The sequence below is a fragment of the Leucopleurus acutus genome, assembly GCF_964270905.1.
Source record: "Leucopleurus acutus genome assembly, chromosome: 8".
Lineage (NCBI taxonomy): Eukaryota > Metazoa > Chordata > Mammalia > Artiodactyla > Delphinidae > Leucopleurus > Leucopleurus acutus.
Window position 1 is genome coordinate 77,453,267 of NC_139151.1, and position 18,326 is coordinate 77,471,592.

Consider the following 18,326-nt stretch of genomic DNA (forward strand, 5'->3'; position numbering starts at 1 on the left):
TGGAACAACATCACCATCTTGTAAACCTTATAATATTGTCACCACACACTTTGAAATTGCAAGTTGTACTTAATAATGTGATTACTTTCTATAAACCTAGCTTATTAACTAGATGAATATAATAGATTTAACAAACATTTCTTACCTGGAAATGCTAATTTTTTATTTCATTTCTTTAGGATCTGTTGACATAGTTATATTTTGGTTCTCTTTACAGGCTATTTTTTTAAAAAATAGTACCACGGGAAAATAATCACTAAAATTTGCATAAGTCAAGAAGAGTATATTTACTGTAGCCAAAGTATGTATCATACAAGAATCCAGGGTTTTGTCAGCTTGGAAAGTATGGTGGAATATGAGATCTTAGTATCTCTTACTCCACTTGACATCCTGATAACTACCCTTTCCTCTCCACCACCAGCCATGGGTAAACAGTATAGGTCAAGATGCTCTCTCACCCAGGGAAATTAGCCTATGTATCCTGAAAACTCCAGATGTGGCAAGAAAACAACAAATTCAATATTAATTTACAGTAATATGATTTAGAAAACATTTATTGAGCACTTATTCTGTATCAAGTTCTAGGCTAATCTTTTAGGATAGAAAAATGAGTAAGATTATGTTTCTACCTTCAAGGAACGATCTTACTGGTTTGGATAAACTAATATGTAAATTAACAAAATATAGCACAATCAATGTGATCAGAGTAAAATAAGAAGCAAGAACATAAATCTAAAGAAAGAGGAATGCTTATTTGAACTTGGGTTGGGAGAATACTTTCAGGACAGCTCAATGGAAGAACTTTTAGCTGATCTGGGATTTGGAGGAAAAATAGGAGTTTTCCAAGAAGACAGATAGGGAAAGGACATTTCAAGGTAAGCAACCACATTTGCAAGGGCATATTCAATAAACCACCAACAGTTAGATGCTGATTGTAAGAGACCAGAGAGAGGAAGGAATCCAGGATTCCCAGAATTCATATTTTCACCTGTGGAGTGTTGTATATCAAGATAGGAAATATAGAAAGTAGAACAGTGTCTGGAAAAGGGCAAAAAAGATGAACACTTTGGGCTTAAACAAACAAGAACAATAAAAAAATAAAAATGGGTTGTATCAGTCACAGCCATGGCAAGAAAGCCAGAGCAAAATTAGGTAATTTACAGAGTTTATACAATATTAACGACACTATTTTCAAAGGTGTGGTTAAGATGACAGTAAACCACAACGGCCAGTACAGCAGGGCACCATTCCCACCCTTAAGGGTTAGAAAGGAAGCAATTAACCCGTATGGGGATTCAGATATGAGTGGAGAGGGATTATGATCTTTGACCTTAGAAACGCAGCTTCCTGGGAAAACTCTACAGGGGAGGAAGCTGAGGAAATAAATACCCTGACCTCGTTATTTCTCTGTCCTATCTACTATTGTTCCTCACCATTGTTTAAAACAAATAGAAGCCAGAAGCCCAGGAATGATGAAGATAGTCCATCCTGGGCACCACGCAGCAGAAAAGGGTAGAAGGTTTATCTGAAGAAGCAAGTGGAAGACATTCAGTCCAGGGTTCAACTACCATTTTTAGGATTTACTGTTAACATTGAAGGCAGGTGAAAATTATCCAATAAACTGCTTTTCTCTGAAAATATGTTAATAAATTTGTAAAATTGTAGAGATAGTTTATACATATAATTTTATCATGTATGTGAATGTGTTTGATTCAATTGTCGTAGTAGCAAAACCAGCTAATTGAAAATCTTGCTGTGTTTCATGGGCCCAATTTAGGGGTCAATTCATTCTATCTTAGTGAACAATTGTTAGGCTCACTCCATCTGTTCCAAATTACAAGGTACCTGACTTTATATAAACACACTATTTCCTGTGACTTAGGTAAACAGCCATCATTGTTGATAGAATTCTAAGTTTTAAAATAATGTGAAATATAAAATGACAAGAAAATAGTATGAGATTATATCTTTAGTAATAGTCTCAGAGAAATCACATATATTGTATTTTGGTTGCTCTAAATACCAAAAACATTTTGTAAAAATTGTATTCAAATCTTGTCAGTTGCCTGGTGCCCTGAGCACCTCTGTGACTTATGATGCTGTGCGAAAGCAAAGCAATCATTTGTTAGAATTTATGGTCTAGAGAGTCTTTGCCATGAAAATACAATTTCACAACATCATAATAGGCACAAATATAAGAAATATTTCCCATGAACAAAAATTTGATGGGCCACTAAAGAATTTTGTCATTTTCTTGATCTAGTTTATAGTAATCGCCATAAATTACTCTGTAATATCTACCGAAGTTAGCTGGAACAGAAGTTGCAAAAACAAAGGAACGTATGCCCATAATGTGAGCAATTTTTAAGCAACTTATTTGTATTGTACATTATTGATGAAAATGATATTTATTACGAATAATCAGAGGGACATAATATTTTATTTTAGTATAACTTTTTAAAAATCTATTTTAGATTTCTGGAATTTTAGAATTCACAAATGAATTCCAGAATTATTTTGAAGTTGGAAACCAAGCATAGATTTCCCTCTTGTCTCTTCCCACTATGTCCTCCCTCATCAATTCAACATGCCCAAACTACACATTCTGTCTTAGATCAACCTTACTTACAAATTCTACTTCAAATTTACCATAAGGTACTTTTTCAATGAAAGCTACCACCATCTCCTGTCTTGATTGGTGAATTTCCAGTATTGATAGATGCTTACTCCAATTAACAAGCATATCATTTATGTGGGACCACTGGGAACACATGAAAGCATAATGGATAGCTTGCATCAGTACTTTACTATGTGATCCCTGATGCAAACCTCAGAGCAGTTTAATGAGATAGGGTAGCAGTTTAGGTATTATTATATTCATTTTTTGATATGGACAAGCAAGTCACACAGCTGATAAAAGAAGCCCCACTTCTCAAAGTCATTTGTGTTTTTATTGTTATATCATGTCAATATTTTTTGCCATTCAATCATGCTGCATTTTGTAGACAAAATTGAAATATCTTTTTGTCACAGTGACAAAAGTCATTTCACATAAATATAAAATAACTAAGATAATTAAAACATTCATTAAATGCTTATCGTGTACCATGCAATGTCTTGAAAACTTTACATTTATTTTCCTATCTGATTCTTGTAACAATTTCATGATACTATTATTGATATCATCATTATATTCATTTACAGATTTGGCAACGATTTGAAGGTTATAGTAACTTAGAATGATTACACACCTTGTAAATAGTGAATCAAAACAAGGAATAAGAACTAGGCTGCTTAAGTTCCTTTTATGTCTTTAAGATATTTATATACCTTAAGTCATAGAAACAAGTACTGTTAAAATTATTTTAATTCTCTTAAGGAATCACAGGATTTCTCAATGTAACATGTCATGGAGTAACAATACAAAGGTGTTCTAATTTATTTTTTAATTAAAAAAATCTCCTTTGCTAGCAATAAGCTTACAAAATTTGTAAAAAAAAAACAAGTGAGCTTTATATTCTTTATTATTGTGTCACTTTATATTTAGATATTCTAACTTTCTTGTTTATTCCTGAAAGAGATTGAGTGAAGCAAGTTACAGTAAAATGAAATATTAAAAAAATGGCAATGATAAATTCATTTTTAATTATTTCTCTTTCAAATTTAGGACTACGAAGAAAATAGTCCATAGTAGAGACTGTAAGTCAATATTTTTATGAGCAGATTGCACAGTATTTGAAAAGAATATCCAATAAATATGTTAAAACATGCTTAAGATCAATCAGACTCAAGTTCTGGAAAATTATCTATACCTGTTTTTCTTAAATACTAGCTGTAAGAAAACCACTCATTTCTTAAAATAAAAGCATATGGGATCTAATTCCCAACTTAAACATAGTGAATCAGAATTATTGTTGCAGGGTCATTAATTCATGTGCTGAACAGGTACCTGTGATGATTCTGTTTTGCAGACAAGTTAGAGAAAGTCATAGAGGCGATGAAGAAAAACTATGTTTACTGATATAAAATAGAGGTTATGTCTGTGGCTCCATAATACAATAACTTGGGCAGGGTACTAAATCTCTTTAAACTTCCACTACCTTGTGTGTGAAATGGAGATAACACTTTCTCCAATAGTTTCTTTTGAGAACTTAGCGGTATTGTGTATGTAAAGTTTAACCTTTTTTTTAAGAGTTAGATTTTACTGATGTATTGTTTTATTTATTTACTATTTTACTACTTTATCTATAAAATAATATCATTAAACACCTATTATATGTCATTCCCAGTGAGAGTATTTTAAATAGATAAGAAACAGTTTCTACTCTTATGAAACTGAGAAGGTGGAATAGACTGTTACAGTAGAATAGAACGCCTGTCTTACCGAGAGCAATACAATGGGCCGTGAGAACAAAGAGTAGAACCATCCAACCTAGATTTTGGAAATCTAGAGGAAGTGATGTTAAAACTAAGATTAATAGGTGAGTCAGAGTTAACCAGGTGAAAAGGATGCTTTTATAGCAAAGGGTGCTATAATATTTTTTGGAAATTGTGGTATATGAGCTTATGGAGCTTATGAGCTTATGGAGTTTATGGAGCTTATGGAGCCAATAAATCTTATTGTCATTTCCATTAAATATCGACCACGAGGAATGTAGTAATTAATTCTTTGTCAGAACAATACTATCTAATACATTCCCATGACTATACCCCATAAAAATAGAATACTGGAAAGAGAGCCTTTTTTCCGTTGTTTTTTTTAATTTAAATGAACATATTCAATGGCTGACACGATCCTGTCACACTTATCTTTTTTTTTGCAGTATGCGGGCCTCTCACTGCTGTGTCCTCTCCCACTGCGGAGCACAGACTCCTGACGCGCAGGCCCAGCGGCAATAGCCCACGGGCCCAGCTGCTCTGCGGCATGTGGGATCCTCCCGGACCGGGACACGAACCCGGGTCCCCTGCATCGGCAGGCGGACTTCCAACCACTGCGCCACAAGGAAAGCCCCAGGGAAGCCCCTGTCACATTTATCTTTAATACATATATCACACAATTGTTTTAATAAAATGTAAACATCTTTGAAAAAAGTGAACACTGCCTGAACATTGAATTTTAGGTGATTTTATTGTTTATAATTATTTTCTAGTTACTAGGTAGAAATTCATGTTCTAACGAAGTAACTTAACAGAAGACTAGCAACAGACATCGATATTCACGTTAAGATTTATCAAAGTGAGGTTGTAGCCACGGGTTTTACATGCTGAAGGCAATAAGTGGGCAAGAAAATTTTTAAAGTTTCACAAGTTCTAGAACATTTTCCCTAGTTCATGATAAGAAAAGTGGAGAAAAGAGAATAAAAATGCAGGAGTAAGACACCTGAGTTAGTGATGGTAGTTTTGATTCCTCCTCAGGTAAAATTCAGATGTTATGTCACTCAGGGCTTTCCTCTACAAAGTCCTCAGGGGCCCTTGCTTTTTCATACGATTGTTCTGCCTTGAACATACCTGCTGAAATTTCTGGGAACTTCCACACATCTTTAGTGTTTACATCTCATTGACAAGAACCTGGCACTTGTCTCCTTGCAAGGGAGGTTGGGAAATGCAAACTTTATTCTGGTATGTTGTGACCCCATATAATAATTCAGGTTTCTATTATTCTGAAAGTAAATGTTGAATATTTGGCTACATCTAGTGGTTTTCTCCACAGAAGCATCAATAATAATAATAGTAATAGAATAGAAATAATAATATTTTATGTTATTTATCATTAATTAATATAATGTATTATATATTACTATTCTATATATTTATTATTATTAATATAATTAATATATTATTGTGTATTGATAATAAACACAATTTATACTTGTAAACTATTCAGAGTGGCCAGATGCATTTTTGTGACATTAGGAACAGTTTCACTTTAGTGACCCCATAGCACTCTTTCTTGCCTTACTTACTTTACTCTTAAAATTTTTCCCAAGCAAATGGTCTCAGGTAAGGCAGGTGAACTAGTATTTAAGTTTAAGGTTTGTTTTTAATAAACTGGCATTGAAAAAGCCAGTTTATTACTTTGAGTTCGCTTACTAAATGCATATGATAATTTCCATTATTTTTTTAACATTTTATTTTATATTGGAGTACAGTTGATTAACAACGTTGTGATAGTTACAGGTGTACAGCAAAGTGATTCAGTTATAAATATACACGTATCTATTCTTTTTCAAATTCTTTTCCCATTTAGGTTGTTACATAATATTGAGCAGAGTTCCCTGTGTCATTCAGTAGGTCCTGGTTGGTTATCCATTTCAAATATAGCAATTTATCAACAAAGATTTATTTATTTTCTCCTCCCATTATGGGCAGAATTTACTTCCTCACTTCACTGATGTTGGCCTTGGTCATGTGACTTGTTTTCGCCGTGGAACTCTTAGTGGAACTGACAGAAACAGGGACCCAAAGTGTGCTTAGCATTTACATTCCAATCTTCCAGGGAAAAAAATACATGCCTCGGTTGCTTTTGGCCAGGTCCCCAGCATAAGACCTACTGAAAAGACCCAAATTCGACCTGCAGCCTGAAAGAGAACCACAGTCTCAATCTCACTTCTGCTAACCTAGAGATTCACGAGCAGGAAAAAAGTGCATATTGTAGGTCATGAGAGTTTTGGGTTTCTTTGTTGCATAGAAAAGCTGACAGATACACACTGTTACCTTTATTTCATTCAATTTAATAGATTTTCTTTTTGAATACTGCCATTTAAGAGACACCAAGCAACTCTATCTTTGGAACTCATTTCATCAGAATTCCTTTATCTGGATTAGACATTTCAGTGTGTGCCCTATCTCTAGATTAGTCCATATTCAGTGAGATGGTAACTGGCAAGGCTGTAACATACACTGAAATGCTGAAGAAGACCTTTTAATCAAAATGAGGCCACAGGCAAGTTCAATAAAATTACTTCTGTTATTTAATGTACTGAAGATCTACAAGGTAAGATTGCCATGTAACTCTTCAAGGAAACTTCTGGTTTGATTGAGGTTAAGTCCCAGATTGCTGGTCAGCTGGCATCCCATAGGGTGGCTCTGCTATTGATGAAATGTTTTCTGTCTATCCAAAAAGTCATCAGTCAGTATTTCCACACAACCATATACATACATGCCAAAACAAATTCCTCTCACTCAGCTTTGTTTTTTATCAACAAATTCCTCCCCTTCAATCTTTATCTAATTGATCTATGAGCATAGTTATATTAATTCTAAAGACCTAGAAGCATACAATAACTGAATCTCCTTTTATTGGATTGATATCAATCTTCTTATTGCAACTGAATTACTATAGTACTGTTAATCATTGAAATTATTCCCCAATGCCAAATCAACATAATTCCAGAAACATGATTACTTGCAAGTTCTCCAGACTAATTCTATATATATATTAAAGTCACATTGATTGCCTATCAATAAGCTGTATTTACCTGCACTTTAAGGAATTAAAAGATTCAGTTGGAGCTACACAAAACTGAAAACAAGCAAAAATAATTTTTGCATGATTTTATCAGGGTTTCAAGGGACTACTTTAGAGCTGTCAACTGCTAAATCATTTACAGAAACAGACAATTCACTTATTATATTTTTCTTCCTGTGAGGATAAATAATGAGTTCTAAGACCTGAAAAGGTACTTTAAAAAAAAAATTCTAAAATCTAATTTTTTCCAATAAAACATTTTCCTAGTGCTGAAAACTTAATCTCTTCTCTTGAACAAATGGTTTACTTCAGGAAACCTACTGAATTAGACAAACATTGAAGGAAACCTATGAAATATTATCACTTTTTAATCTCTACTCCCAATTATTTTATCTAAAAATATCTTACATAAGTTAATAAATACCAAGTTGAAACTCTTACTGACCTCATGCCTTATCCTTTGGCACTCATTACCCCCATTTTATCCCCTTTTTATACAATTAAACGTGTCGAGATCCAGCTAAAATCCAGCATCACGTTGGATTGAGGAGTAAGAAACATGAACATGAATAAGCCTCTGCTCTCAAGGTCTTCAAAGTCCAGCAGAGGAGGCCACACAAAAACCCACAACTCCAGAATACTGGGAAAACTTCCATAACAGAGAAAGGATCATAAAGAAGGCTTGAAAGAAGGAGAATCATCTTTGCCTAAAAGAGTCCAAGAGGACTTCTCAGGGGGTCAGGGACCTAAATTGAGTGGGATTTTGTAAACAAAAAGTCTAGGTTTAATGATGGAAATTCAGCAAGTTTTTAGAATATAAGAGGGATTTACATCTGTGGGATCATAGTATAATGCATAACACTGATCATCTACCTGGATACAAAGGTTACAAGTTGATGAAATCTTTATTCCAGCTAAAGATTTTGGACAACGTACTTTTACTCTGAGAAATGCTAAGTTAAGAAATGATATTAGGTCAGAAAAAGTCAAAGTCAGCTTTATGTGCAATGATCTAATTTCTAAAAGAAAGCTATTGCATTCATATATCACTCTAATAAAATTTTTAAATGATGATAAAAATAAAGTTGGAAGCAAATATATCAAAATGTTTAAGACAATTGATTTTGAAATTAGGAATATGAGCCATTTTTATGGTCTTTGAATCATTTAAACATATTTTTAAATTTCTGAATCTTAAAAACAAAACAGAAGACATATAAAATTGGACATTTAGATAATGGATTGATGAAGGTAAAAACAGAAATATAAAAATAATAATTTGAGTAAGAAGTGATGAGCTTTAGAATGAGGCAGTACACCTTGAGAAGACCAACTGTAACAGTTCACCTCATCCTACAAAGAGGATGAAGAGGAGAAGTGGAAGAGAAGCAGTAGCTGTCTTTCATAAATGAATCTTTTCTATTACAGTAAGTTGCAGGTTTCCCTTCATAAAAATAGAGATATGTTTGCCTTGAGATTTATAGGTTTCTAGGTTCTTTGTTTGTTACAGTCAGAATAAGAAAAATATAAAACCCCAGTGAGTCAAATATGATAATTACAAATTATTTTCTAAAGTTTTACAAAAAGACTTGTAAGCTGGCAAAACAAATTTGATGTTTAGAAGGCTTAAAAGTTAAGTACTAAGAGGAACCAATCCACTCTTTTAAGTCATAAGATAAGAATAAGGATGTTGCTGATTATCATTGCACAGGAAAGAGGAAAGGATTATAAAGTTATATTTGTGGCTTACGTTTATTTAGGCTTGGCATTAACATATACATCTTCATTGTCTGAGATGAGCCCTGTGAAACTTCATAGGATGTAAGTTTTTTGTACCTTAATTTCAAATATTTGAAAACAGCTAAGACTCAACCTCTCAACTTTCAGTCTCTTCTTAACTCATCCATTTTGTGGGAACTGGGGAAATCTGGTAGGCCAAGACTGGGTCACAACCGTCTGATAGTGTTTTACCCAGATCAAAAGGAAGCTGATGGAATAAGTTCAAATCATGGTTTACAGTAATAACTAAAACAATATGAGAAGCATTTTAAACCATCAAGTCCAAGATGCTAAGGATAAAGACAGAAGATGAGAGATCAGGAGCTAAGAGAGTCTATAAATAAAGAGCTCCAAGTTGGATAAGGTGACTGGATTCATTACAAAGGTTATATTATAAATAAGGCACAAAAGGTGGAGGTTTGTTTTTGTTATTTTTATTCTTGTTTTGTTTTGTTTTTAACTGGGTGATGGGTAGATGACAAACTAATGTTATCCTGATTTTATAAACAATGAAACTGAGACTCATAGTGCTATGGGATCCTACTTCATTTCACATGCTCCTCTCTGTAAGAATCAGGGCTTTTATCCAAGCTAAGTTTTTCTGACTTCCATATTCATAATTTATGACAATACATGTAAACCCTGAGAAATGTTAAGACCTTTTGAAAACATAGAGTTTAGTGTGATTAGATTTGATTTTTAAAAGGAGCCTGCTGGTATAATTTATAGGTAGAAAAAATAGCTATATACCGCATCTCCTGCCCAACTTCAGTTTTCTTTTATTATGCATCCCAACTGTATGAATAGCACATTGCTCTTTGTTATTCACCATCCAGTTTGCTAATGACCTGGATTCAAGAGTTCTATATAATCACTTGGAAAGCTGTCAGAGGCTATCTGTCTTATATATTAAAGGTCTATGGGGCTTCCCTGGTGGCAAAGGAGTTAAGAATCCTCCTGCCAATGCAGGGCACACGGGTTTGATCCCTGGTCCGGGAAGATCCCCCATGCCAAAGAGCAGCTGGGCCCGTGCACCACAACTGCTGAGCTTGTGCTCTGGAGCCCACGAACCACAACTACTGAAGCCCACATGCCTAGAGCCCGTGCTCCACAGCAGGAGAAGCCACCACAATGAGAAGCCCGAGCACCACACCGAAGACCCAACACAGCCAAAAATAAATTTATTTTAAGAAAAGGTCTATGATTATTAGATGGCAATATGTATACAGACCAGTTCATGCTTTTCTTATATATTTTATATACTTGGATGAATTTCACAGCAAAATCTTCTGAAGATTATTTAAATGAGAAGTGCAGAGTTAAAACTTTGAGTGAATGAAAATAAAATTGAACAAAAGAGCAAAATAAATTTATAAGGGTGAAAGGCATATTTATTTTTAAACATTGAATAACCTGATTCCAAAACCAAGAGCATGAATGGTTCTACAGAATACTGGTTTAGACATAAATGTATTTCCATGGAAAGAGATAACATGCAAAGTTAGATAAATTTCTTCTAAAATGTAGAAAGATGATGGGATTGGAAAGACTAACAACATCTGCATGTCTTCTATAAGCCAGGAATGCTGACAGGATACTTAAATTTGTTATTTTATTTAGTTTCTGTAATGGCCATGGTAGAAAAGGATTATTAGTCACATTTTATAGGTGAAGAAATTAAAGCTCAGTAACACTGCCTAGAGTCACACAGCTAGAAAATGAGAAATCACTCAGATAAGCAGTGGAAAAATCAGATTTAAACCCGAGTCAGCATGGCTCCGAAAGCTATATCTTTCCAATCCCAGATATTTTCATTCACTCATTAAAGATATGCCAAGTAACCATTATATCACCAATGTCAATCTATACATTGTGAGGGGTAAAAACACTAATATAATCTCAATCCTTTTGTCAACAATTTACAATCTAATCAGAAAACACCATCCAGGAACAATACCTGATTATGAAATATAAACTTAACTGAGTCCCACATGATTAGGGAATTTAATCAACAGGAGCTGACATCATTGTTTAGGCCTTCATGGTAGATTTGCGAAGAAGAAAAGAATTAAAAGCTTTCAAAATTAACAATAATATGAATACAGGATCAATTCTAGCATAGGAAAAAAAGTGCTATACCAATCTAGAAAAACATAAGATTGATTTTCCATGTAATATTATTTACTATATACCTAAGTTTCTACATCTGCAACATGCAGATGATACTTCACAGTGCTGTTGTCAGGATCGCTTAGGAAAATGTATGGGAACGCAAGCAGTGAACTGTTATTCTAAAATTCAAAAAAATCACCAGAAGGTGTATTTTATTAGAACGTGAAATTCCAGCCACACTTAGAGTAATTAAATTGTTAATATAAGACTGTCAAAAGTTTTATAAAAAGAAAATGCTAAAGATATATGCTCTTGAAACTTAAAATCCTTCTTTGAATTTTTACGATTCATCAATAATTGAGATGTTTGTTTATATAGATCATTGATGTTCAAGAAAACCTAGCTCTTAAATGAGATCTTGAAAGAAACTAACATCCGTACGCTACCCCAAACTTATTCAGAAACAGAACAAAAGAACAGAGTAGGCACATTCCAAAGTAGAAAGTGACCTTCAGGTTCAAGCAAGTACACCAAACATCAAAAACTTGAAAATTTTGACTAGATTATGTTATTTAGGAAGTGAGATTGGACTCCATATGTGAATCATGGTTGAATTTTATATTCATATATGGAACATTCTCATGGTATGAATTTTATATTTATGTAACATATTCTAATACAAAAATCATATCATGATTCCCATGTGGAACACTCACACACATATACATATATCCATATGCATACATATATCCATATCAGTGTGTATACACATATATACATATTCATATATACACACATATTCATTTAATTTTCAAAAGAAGTCTTTTAGATATTTTTACCTGCCCATTGTAGAACCAGGATGTAATCCTGACAACTTTTCTCTAGTGAGGATCCTAGCCCTCAGCTAGTAAAGCCCAATTTACAAAGTAGAGGTATAATAGAATGCCTTTTAATCCCTATAACAGTAAAGTTTGGACTTCCCCAGTGGCGCAGTGGTTAAGAATCCACCTGCCAATGCAAGGGACACGGGTTCAAACCCTGGTCCAAGAAGATCCCACATGCCACAGAGCAACTAAGCCCATGCGCCACAATTACTGAACCTGCACTCTAGGGCCCGTGAGCCACAACTACTGAGCCCACGTGCCACAACTACTGAAGCCCGCATGCCTAGAGCCCGTGCTCCGCAGCAAAGAGAAGCCACCACAATGAGAAGCTCCGCATACAGCAACTAAGACCCAACGCAACCAAAAATAATAATAATAATAAATTAATTTAAAAAAAACAGCAAAGTTTTCTTCTAATACAAAATAATGATTTTGACTAAAAATAATATATATATAGTATAGTATATATATAGTATATATATTGCATTATATATATATATTGTACTATTGTGCAATAAATAGTATATTTTATTAGCGGAAGTATTTTTATTAAATTTATTTATAAGGTATATTTATTAAATTCATAAATGTTTGAAAAAGTAAAGCAATTGTAGGGTTACATTAACTGATTTGAACTAATCTGAATTAATAAAAGGAAAACTGAGGACTACGTGGTAGAAGAGTATTTTTTGTAAATCCACGATCTTTGTTTTTTGAAAAAAATTCACAGTATTCTTTTTTTCTTTTTTTTTTAACATCTCTATTGGAGTATAATTGCTTTACAATGTTAGTTTCTGTTGTATAACAAAGTAAATCAGCTATACGCATACATATATCCCCAAAGTATCTTTTTTTTTTTTGTCCGAAGTATTTGCTAGGATGTGTCTAATATCAGGGCTGAGACACAAGCTAATGAATAGGTAAAAATAACAATAGTCATTTCAAGAAATGTTAATAATAAATTGCAGACACATCTACTTTTTGAAATAATTAGAAATAGTTACTAACTAGTTTTTATTTTAGTTTTGGCTCAAAATGCTCATTGGAAAAATATACATAAATAAAATATTTCTTAACAGTTCCCAGGTAAAAATTGTGATTCTTTTTTTTTAGGAGAGAACAGATTAAACAGTTAAGAATATTCATAGTGCCTTTCATGAACTTTAAATTCTATAAAGCCACATGCAAGTATCAGACTCTATTATTAGTGTTTTTATCATATTTTAAAGAGTGCTATTAGCTAGTAATATTAGTATTGCTAAAAGACAGTCTATTATAGAGGGTAAGCGCACAGGCTCTGGAAATGTACCTCTATAATGAGAACGCTAATCATAAGTACACCCACCTCTTTGATTTACTGTTCTGACACACAGTAAACACTCCAAAATGATAGCTGCTATAAACCCGAAATCATCCTTGACGCTTTTTGATTTTTTCACACTACATAGTGATTCTATTAGTACATATTGTCAACTACAGTCTCAAAATCTATCACATCACTGAATCCACCTCACCACAGCCATTGCTAAAAAATTATGTCTAATGCACCATTATTTTTCACCTCCACTGCTGCATTAATCAGCTAATTATTCTCCCTGCTGTTGCTCTTAGCAGTAAAGCCTATTTCCAAACAGTAATCATAATGATAGTTTGATACATAAATCAGATTATGTGACTTTCCTATTCAGACTAATTCCTTTCCCAAATTTATACAAAAAATCAAAAATTCATGTACTGTACAATGACAGTATGTGATCGTCTCCTGCTCCATCCTTTCCAGGCTCACTGACCCTCACACATTTCCAACACATTGTCTCCCCTTAGGTTTTGCCTGGAGGCGTCTCTCCTAGGTGCTCATCCCCTCACTTCCTTCTAGTCTCTCCTCAGGAAATACCTCCTGAGAGTCCTTCTTTGACTCCCTTTTACATGCTATTTTCTTGCCCAGTCTTGTTTTTCTTTAAAGGGCTAGTTACTACTGATGTTTCACTATATGCAGGTGACTCTTGAACAACATGGGTTTGAACTGCACAGATCTACTTATAGGTGGATTCTTTTCAGTAAGACGTACCACAGTACTACAGGATTCACAGTTGGTTGCATTCATGGGTGCAGAACTGGAGATACTGAGGGATGACTATAAAGTTTTAAAGTTCAACTTGTCAAAGCTATAATCTTCGCATAGTTCAATGGGTCAACTGTATTTATCTCTTGTCCATCTTCTTTACCAGAATACACACTCAAGGAATGTAGGATGTTTGCTTTAATAACCAATGTCTTACCTATGCCTAGAAATATACCTGGCAAATAGTGGACTATTTACATGTATTGAATGAATGGATCAACACCATCCTAGGTGCTTTGAATACATTACTTCATTTAACCTTCAAAACATTCCTGAAAAGAGGTAACATTCTTCCCATTTTTAACACCTTAAAAAACTGAATTGACAAAGTCAAATTCATTCCCTGCAGGCACACAGCACCTCACTATGAGTCAGGATATAAATCCAACGAAATCTTAAATGATTTCAGAGGGTCCACTATTTCCATCTGGCTGTGCTTTTTTATTTCAACTTTTTGAATCAGAAGTCAGGGAAATTATGCTTTTATCTCTGCAGCAAGCCATTATCATGACACCACAGGTCAGTGTAAGATCTCCATTAAGCACAGTCCGTAATTTTGCCAGGATCTCATCTTCAGGCCAGTAAAATCAAATCAAGGTGCTGTTTGGTTTTGATAATATGCTTTCAACTATCTTATTAACTCTACCAAAATATGCAATATGAATATTTCATTTAAAAAGCCGTGTGCAAATTTTGAGTCTGAGAACTTCGTATTTCTCTATAACTCTATGAGTCTCAAGTCTGATTCAGTACTCCAGGACTCCTCCTAAGATGGAATTGAGAGTTTGCTCTAATACACCGTCCTGGAAACTTGGAATCTTGTTCCACTTAGTATAAAGCTACTGTTTTCTTCTACGTTAGTCCTTGTAACTATATTTCATGGAACTTTTCAATTGTTCTCAAATAAAATCATGACACAGCCCTATGACATTCTTATCAATAGCTGATTACTTGGCACTAAACATCAATTACTTGGCACTAAACCTTAACCAAAATCCTCCTTTGTCCTTCATTGAATGAGCACCTTTGATTTAAGAAAAACATTAATGAAATTTAAGAAATGCAGGTATAAATTGACAAAGTATATTTTTCCTGGGAGATGAGTTGGAAAGCTAATGCAAATGCTTCACAGGACTGGCGCCTCCAAATAAATAACTTTTCCATTATGTTCCACTGAAATTTGTGATAACCTGGTTAGCGTAAATGTTTTCACTGGAAATATAATTTTAAACACCCACTGTGTGTAGGATTGCTTTTCATAAATTAATTTCTGAAAACTGTTTTGAGAAACTCAGGAAGCAGAAACCTAATATTACAGGAATATGCATCATCTATGTAATATTACAGAAAACCAATATTACAGGAATATAAAACACCTGTGTGTGTTTTAATAAGGTCAGATGACTGTTTTCTAAGTAAATTAACATTAAATTTGGAGGAAATGGATTTGGATGTAGAATCAGCTTGATTGATTATGAATCCTGAACAATTGCTATTTAACATGTGAATATAACATGTGGGAGAAATTATACAGAGCAAATTCTGAAAAATTTACTAAAAGGAATAAAATGACCAGTCTTTAGATTTGGGATCAAAAGCAATCTTGATCAAAGGGGGAAAAATCACCGCAATAAAAGTTGAATATTAATTAATGAAATATCTTTTTAGACTTGTTTCTGAATATTCTGTTCACAAATACACCAAATTTCACTGGTCCTGGGATTCAAGCTACACACAGCCTTAATTTTCTCTTTTACTAACTGATTGTGGGAGTGTAGCCAAATTAGCTAATTTTTGCAAATTTACTTTATGGGGTGTAATAAGAATTTTAGATCATTTACCTCTAAGATCCTGTCAGCTCAAAAGTAAAATCTTCAGTGCTAACCAGGATAAAGGATACAGAATTTTGTATCAGAGTATATTAAATAACACCAAGGCTCTTGTTGAATGTATAATTGAGTTTCCCAAATCAGAAATATTGCAGAGAGCTCTTGACTCACACAGCCCCTCCAGCATCAGTCTCAGAACTCCTTGTTTCATAAGTGCAAGATGGGGCTATGGAATATATGACTTTTAATTTTCCCTAGACAAGTCTGTTGATCAGCTAAACTTGGAAACTACTCCATTTGCTAACTTTGAGAAAACTGAGGTTCAAAAAATTTACCTACTGTCTCCATCTTTCAATATAGTTTGTGTCAACCTTTGGGGGTAAAATGTGCTCATGTAAGAGTAGGAGAGATTATTTGTTTTCTTGAATATTTAATTGCTACTGATGAGGTTCAGGGCAGACTGCCCCAAAATATGCCAAGAAGCAGGAATTCTCAAACTCTCATGAAACAGAACACAAATTTCTCCAGTGGTTAAGACCATGTAGAATATAGCAAATTCCTTTTGCTTATGCCCATATTGCATTTTTCCTATAAATGTCCAATTACCTTAACACAGTGCCCCACACAATAACTATTTTTAAATAAAATAAAAATAGATAAATTTCATAATGTTCAAATTATAGATGAATCGATTTTCTTTGTTAATGAATTTAAAGAGCAAAACAATTTGTAAGTTTTAAACTTCTCAAAAACAATGGTGACTCTACCCTTCTTTTCACAAAGGAGGGAAATGAGATTCAGAGCAGTCAAATGATAAGCTGTGGGTCACACAGCAAGCTGCTTACAACTTTGAGATTGAAACTCAACACAGTAACTACTGATTTAGAGATCAATTTTTATGGCTAACTGTGAGTCTGTCCTCAAGGTGTTGCTTAAGAAAAGTGTGAGTTGTTACAGAAAAACAACCAAGGAATTATGTGAAAAGATTCATTTTGAACAAAAGCTAAGGCTCACATTTCATGTTACCATATACCCTAGTTCATCAGGATTGGCTCAATTTTTGTCTGTTGTCACCACTTCCTATATTGTTTTGCATTTTCTTCATTTCTTAACGAACTCTTACCATTAATGGTGCATTAGAATTGAATGAGCTTGACAGACCTTCATTTGCACTTGCAACTTTTACCAAGTTCTCATCTAACAGTGTGAGAGCACACTGAACCATTTTTTGTTTGTTTCACACCTGTGTCTAAGACCCTATTCGCCTTCTATAACCTGGTTGATGGAATTTAATAGCTGTTAAACATTCACCATGTCCCAGGAACTATATAATCTTATTTGATTCTCACAAAAACACAATAAAGCATATTTTATTATTTGTATTTTACTGTCGGACACTAAACTCGAAGAGATTAAGTAACGTGCCCAAAATCAAGCATAAGGTAACGATAGCGGGACCAGGAATTTAACTCCCAAGCCTTCTACATTAGTCAGCTCAGGCTGCCATAACAAAATACCACAGATTGGGTGGCTTAAACAACAGAGATTTATTTTCTCACAGTTCTGGAGGCTGAGAAGTTCCAGATCAAGCTCTTGTACAGCTGGCTTCTGGTGAAGGCTCTCTTCCTGGCTTGCAAATAGCTGCTTTCTTGCTGTGTGCTCACATGGCCTTTCTTTGGTGTGTGTGTGTAGAGAGAGAGAGAGAGAGAGATTTTTCTCTCTCTTCCTCTTCCTATAAGGTCCCCAGTTATATTAGATTAGGCCCCTACCCTTAGTTAACCTTAAATGAACTCATTTAACCCTAATCACCTCCCGAAAGCTCTATCTCCAAATATAGTCACATTAGGGGGTTAGGACTTCAAAACATTAATTTTGGTGGAACACAATTTAGTCCATAGCATCAACCTTACTGTTTTTGAGTTTTCCTATTACCTTATATTAATAAACACCAATGATCAGAGTCCCAAATTTGCATTACCTAGAACACGGAGGCTGAAACAGTTTAATTTCCATTTTGCCTTTTAATCAGTTTACTTTATACTTTATCCTCTTCCAGTCCCTCTCAAAAGAAGGATACTGATTTCAGAAAATTCCTCAGAAAGCTCAGAGGATTTAATCATTCTACCAACATA